The following is a 6,263-nucleotide window of genomic DNA, read 5'->3' as shown; positions in this document are numbered from 1 at the left end:
CACCTCTGCATGAAATTCCCAACTCCAGGAGGAATAGCAACGGTGAGGGGAGATCAAAAATTGGCAAGAAAGTGCTATAACGAAAGCCTAAATCTGAGAGGAAAGGGCAAAGAAGTCCACACCATAGAGCTGGGCGGCACAAGGACAAGAGAAGAGCTACGACCCCAGCCGGGTGGAAAAATCGAGGAGATACAAGTCGGTAAAGAGGAAGGAAAAACGACTTACATAGGAGCCAACCTAGGTGAAACCCTGAAACAAAGGTTGGGTGAACTCCTAAAAGCCAATTCCGACCTCTTCGCCTGGAAGGCTTCCGACATGCCCGGGATTGATCCCGAGCTCATGTCTCACAGGCTCTCGGTTTACCCAGGGTCCCGACCTGTACAGCAAAGAAGACGCAAGCTCGGCCCAGAGAGGGCCTCCATAGTAGAAGAGCAAGTACAGGCGCTCCTGGAAGCCGGCTTTATCAGAGAGGTCAAATACCCAACATGGCTAGCCAATGTAGTGCTAGTCAAAAAACAAAACGGTAAATGGAGGATGTGCGTCGACTATACCGACCTGAATAAGGCCTGTCCTAAGGACCCTTATCCCTTACCAAGTATTGATACCCTGGTAGACTCCAGCTCAGGGTACCAATACCTATCATTCATGGACGCCTACTCGGGATATAACCAAATCCCGATGCATGAACCCGACCAAGAGAAAACATCGTTCATCACACCAAAAGCCAACTACTGCTACGTGGTCATGCCATTCGGATTGAAGAATGCAGGAGCTACGTACCAAAGGCTGATGAACAAAGTGTTTTCCCCCCACCTAGGGAGCCTAATGGAGGTATACGTCGACGACATGTTAGTAAAAACCAAGCAAGAAGTCGACCTCTTAACCGACCTCTCACAAGTTTTCGACACTATAAGGTTGCATGGGATGAGATTAAATCCCGCAAAATGCGCCTTTGCAGTAGAAGCAGGGAAATTTCTAGGTTTCATGCTAACACAAAGAGGGATTGAGGCCAATCCCGACAAGTGTAGAGCCATCCTAGAAATGAAGAGCCCGACTTGTTTAAGAGAGGTTCAACAGCTCAATGGCCGACTTGCAGCCCTCTCCAGATTTATGGCAGGATCGGCACTAAAATCCCTTCCATTATTCTCCCTGTTAAGGAAGGGATGCCAGTTTGAATGGACTCCGGAATGTGAGGAGGCGTTCCAAGAGTTCAAAAATTTCTTAAGCCAACCTCCTATCTTGACCCGACCAATACCGGGAAAAGACCTCGTCCTATACCTATCCGTCGCAAACAGGGCTGTCTCATCAGCCCTGATCACAGAAGACGAGGTCGGTCAACACCCGGTCTACTTTACCAGTAAGGTTCTACAAGGCCCTGAGCTAAGGTACCACAAACTAGAGAAGTTTGTTTATTCCTTAGTGATAGCCTCACGAAGGCTACGACCCTACTTGCAGGCTCATACAATAAGAGTCCGTACAAACCAACCCATGAAGCAAATCCTCCAAAAAACGGATGTTGCAGGGAGAATGGTTCAATGGGCGATAGAACTCTCCGAGTTCGATTTGAGATACGAAACTCGGACTGCAATTAAAGCCCAATGCCTCGCCGACTTCATCGCGGAATACGCAGGTGAACAAGAGGAAAAACCGACCACATGGGAACTCTATGTAGACGGATCCTCCAACAAGACAGGGAGCGGCGCAGGCATAATATTGGTAGATGAAAAGGGGACCCAGATAGAGGTCTCCTTAAAATTTGAATTTCCGGCTTCAAACAATCAGGCAGAATATGAAGCCTTGATTGCCGGATTAAAGTTAGCAGAAGAAGTTGGCGCTACAAAGGTGATGATCTACAGCGACTCACAAGTGGTGACTTCCCAAATAAGTGGAGAATATCAGGCGAAGGACCCCAACATGAAGAAATACTTGGAAAAAACCTTGGAACACCTAGGGCACTTTGCGGAAACCGAGGTTAAGCACATAACTCGGGATCTAAATAGCAGAGCTGACGCCCTGTCCAAGTTAGCAAGTACCAAACCCGGAGGGAACAACAGAAGCCTGATTCAAGAAACCCTCCAAGAGCCCTCGGTATCAAAGACAGAAAATGAACAAGAGGTACTCGAGGTAGTCGGCCTAAACCTCGGATGGATGAATCCCTTAGTCGAATACCTGAAATTCGACATCCTCCCCAAAGAGGAGAAAGAGGCTAAGAAGATCCGAAGGGAAGCACAACATTATACATTGGTGAGAAATGTCCTTTACAGAAGAGGGATATCAACACCATTGCTGAAGTGCGTACCGACCTCAAGGACCACCGAGGTGTTAGAAGAAGTACATAGTGGAATCTGCGGAAACCATCTCGGAGCAAGATCGTTGGCCAGGAAAGTAATCCGAGCAGGATTCTATTGGCCGACCTTGCAGAAAGATGCCACAGACTTTGTGAAAAAATGCCAGCCATGTCAAATGCATGCAAATTTCCACGTGGCTCCACCAGAAGAGCTCATTAGTATAACTTCCCCCTGGCCTTTCGCAAAATGGGGAATGGATTTGTTAGGTCCTTTTTCCCAAGCACCAGGGCAAGTCAAATACTTGATCGTGGGAATAGATTACTTCACAAAGTGGATCGAAGCAGAACCACTAGCCACTATCACCGCTCAAAGAAGTCGCAGGTTCCTCTACAAAAACATTATCACAAGGTATGGAATACCTTATTCCATCACCACAGATAATGGAACTCAGTTCACCGACGCCACCTTCAGAAGTTTGGTAGCCAGTATGAAAATCAAACATCAATTCACCTCGGTAGAACACCCACAAGCCAATGGGCAAGCCGAGGCAGCTAACAAAGTCATACTGGCAGGACTGAAGAAGAGATTACAGGAAGCAAAGGGAGCTTGGGCTGACGAGCTCCCCCAAGTGCTATGGGCTTATAGGACGACCCCCCAATCCGCCACAGGAGAAACACCCTTCCGACTAGTTTATGGCGTAGAAGCCATGATTCCTATAGAAATCAGTGAGCAAAGCCCAAGGGTAATTCTCCATGATGAGGTCGGAAATGTACAGGGGCACAAAGAGGAGCTTGACTTGCTCCCCGAAGTCCGAGAAAACGCCCAGATAAGAGAAGCGGCACTAAAGCAAAGGATGACTACCAGATACAACAAGAAAGTCATTCGAAGAGCATTTGCCTTAGATGATTTGGTCCTAACCAGAAACGACATTGGAGTCGACAAATCGGGAGATGGAAAGCTCGCCGCAAATTGGAAAGGGCCATACAAAATCAAGGAAGTTTTAGGAAAAGGTTATTATAAAATAACCGACCTGGATGGCATTGAACTACCAAGGTCGTGGCATGCTTGTAATTTAAAAAGGTACTATAGTTAAAAGCGAACTCTACTCCCTGATGTACTCTTTTCCCAACTTCATGATTTTTTCCCAAAAGGGTTTTTTCTGGAGAAGGGTTTTTAACGAGGCATCATAGTAGAGGCTAAGGGAAAATATGCTGTCAAGACCCTTAGTAGCAAAAAGGTACCTTCCCGATTAATAAAGATCTTTTTGCATTCATAATATCTCTTATAATATCCTCCTTTATTTTTCTAAGTCTTTCTACGAAACGCGCCGACTTAAGCTCGACAAAGCGTGAAAATCCCATGAATCGACCTAGATGGTCGTCAGGATAAAACGACGAGGTACAAGTCGGTGTAAAGAGGTTATACAAGTCGATCGTAAAAACTCGTGAACTAACCCGACTCATAAGTCGGAAAGTGATCCCGAGTAGATAAACTCGGAAAACTTTGATCCACAGATCAGAGTATAACACCGAGTAGAAAAAAAAACGCATCGCAAAAATAACCTAAGTCATAAAAACTCACTAAAGCAAAGTCGAGTATGAAGGATAACAAAAGAGATATGACAACCTGAAAAGTTTAAAGCTTGCATACAAGCCTTTTCCACGAAAAAGGTTCGAAAAAATAATGCAAGCTAGCAGAAGGTTTTCCGAAAAGATCAAACATATCCAAAACAGAAAAGCATGTGCACGCATAAGGTAACTTAAACCCTTATCTAAAAAAGGGCGTTTATTTTGTTAAAAACCCTTATCCAAAAAAGGGCACGGATCATTTTGTTTATGGCCTCAAAAGGCCAAGAAGCAAATTGTTCAACACCACCAGCAAATAAATAGAAGTTTAAAAAAGGGGGGACCCACAGGCCGGGCCCCCATATAGCCATAAAATTAAAGAAGTCATTTTTTGGAATCACCACCACCATGAGGAACATCGCCAGGGCTGGAAGGAGGAGCCAAAGAGGAAGTCAGAGCAGGAGTGGAAGAACCCGGAGCATCTTTGGAATGAGGAGGAGACTCTATAATCCTCTGCCCCCGAGTCTTTAGGTCTGACTCTGAAAGGACCTCGGGAACAGGAGGATCAACAATGGCGCCATCAATCACCACTTTGTCAGGATGTAATGGAGAAAGATCCAAGTCGGGGGCTATAACCCTGACCTGCTCTAGGAAAATTCTCCAAGACTCCTCGGCGCCATCGGCGATAGAGTCCTCCAAGTCAGCATAAGCAGTCCGAGAGTTCAGCAAATCCTTCTTCACCTCCACCATATCTTTAAATAGGCTTTGGTAACTCTCCTGGGCTGCCTTCCTTAAATTTACCTCCATAGTACATTGGGCTCGCAGCTCGCTCTCCTTCTTCCGGAGGTCGTCTCTCTCCTTCCTCAACTTATCCCTCTCCTCCTTTAACTCCTTCTGATGTTTTTCAAACATAAGAAGCCTCTCCTCCAGCTCCTCGACCTTTGGAGAAGTCCCCAGAGAGCTAAGAGGAGTTTTCTCAAACATGTCCAAAAGCTTGCCACAAACTCCCGCCGCCCTAAAATTTTCTTCGGCCAGAGTGGCAAGGTGTTTCCGAACAGAAACATCATCCATATTGATAAGTGGGTAGATGTTCTTTCGGACGAAGGCAAGAGCCTCCGCCCTAACACCACCTTCCCAAGAAGGGCCAGACTCTGAAGTCTTGCGCTTCTTACTCTCTGGCTCGGAGAACGGTTGGGCAGAAGGGAGTGGTTGAGCCAAATTTGAGGAGGAGGAAATAACAATAGGTTGAGAGGGAGTACCCACGTTCCTAGGAGGAGGAGGAAGAGGAGGAGGAGAGACGACCGCCTTACCGGACCTAGCCCGGGACTTCGCCTTGGCTTCCTGCACCCGCTGGTAGGACTCTTGAGCATTTTTCTTTGCCATATCTACAAAAGGAACAACCAAGTTACAAGCCGGTAAAACACAAGTCGGCAAAATACAAGTCGGTAAAATGCAACTCGGAAACAAGAAATGCATGCACTACCTATGCAAGATTGAACAAATACCGACGTCCCCTGGAGGACTTTCCTCGTATCCAAGTATGGGGCCCTCCCCCATGCTTCTCGGAAAAACCCCACAATGGCCGCCTCCACCTCGTCTAGGTCATCTAGACCGATCTTTTCACAAGGGGTGGCCGGCAACCAATAAAGGGGAAAGCGAGGGGAGGAATGCTCGTCCAGAAAAAAGGGATGGTGACCCTCTACGGCTTGGACCTTGAAGAAGAAATTTTTGAAGTCGTGGAAAGACTCGTCGAAAAGGGTGAAAATCCTCCGACCTTGAATGGCTCGGAAGGATACCCATTGTTGTTTGTTGTTTAGCCCACTAAAGGGCTTAGTCATATGGAAAAGATAAAAGAAGATTCTCAAGGAAGTCGGAAAGTCCAGAGCGTGGCTTATAAACTGGTAAATCTTCAAAAAACCCCATGAATTGGGGTGGAGTTGAGTAGGGGCAACCTTACAGTGGTGCAAAACAGATACCTCGAAATCAGAGAAAGGAAGAAAAACACCTAAACGGGTGATCATGCATTCATACATGAAGAAAAAATGAGGGGCCGCCTCATTAGCTCTCCCAAAACAGACCCGGTCTTCAGGACCCGGGATTATCAGTTCATATTTGGGCTCGTCCTCGTCCGAAGTACAGAGCCTATGATGAGTACGAAGGTGGGTGATGAACTCAGCGTCAACCAACGGTTCCTCCCCAAGGACCGTATCATCAACCCACTGAGAAAGAATGTCTACAGAAGCCATTTTTATAAAGAAGAAAGTGGCAGAAAACCTACAAAAAGGAAAAAGAAAAAGAAAATCAAAAAATACGGCCACTAAAGAGGAGAGATTCGAAACTAGAATCTACGGGTCAACCTACCTACTCGCAAAACATGCAAACATAAAGCATGGCATGAATAAAACAAAAC

This window comes from Arachis stenosperma, chromosome 7 (assembly GCF_014773155.1).
Source record: "Arachis stenosperma cultivar V10309 chromosome 7, arast.V10309.gnm1.PFL2, whole genome shotgun sequence".
NCBI classification, from domain to species: domain Eukaryota; kingdom Viridiplantae; phylum Streptophyta; class Magnoliopsida; order Fabales; family Fabaceae; genus Arachis; species Arachis stenosperma.
Note: the sequence above shows the minus strand (reverse complement) of the source record.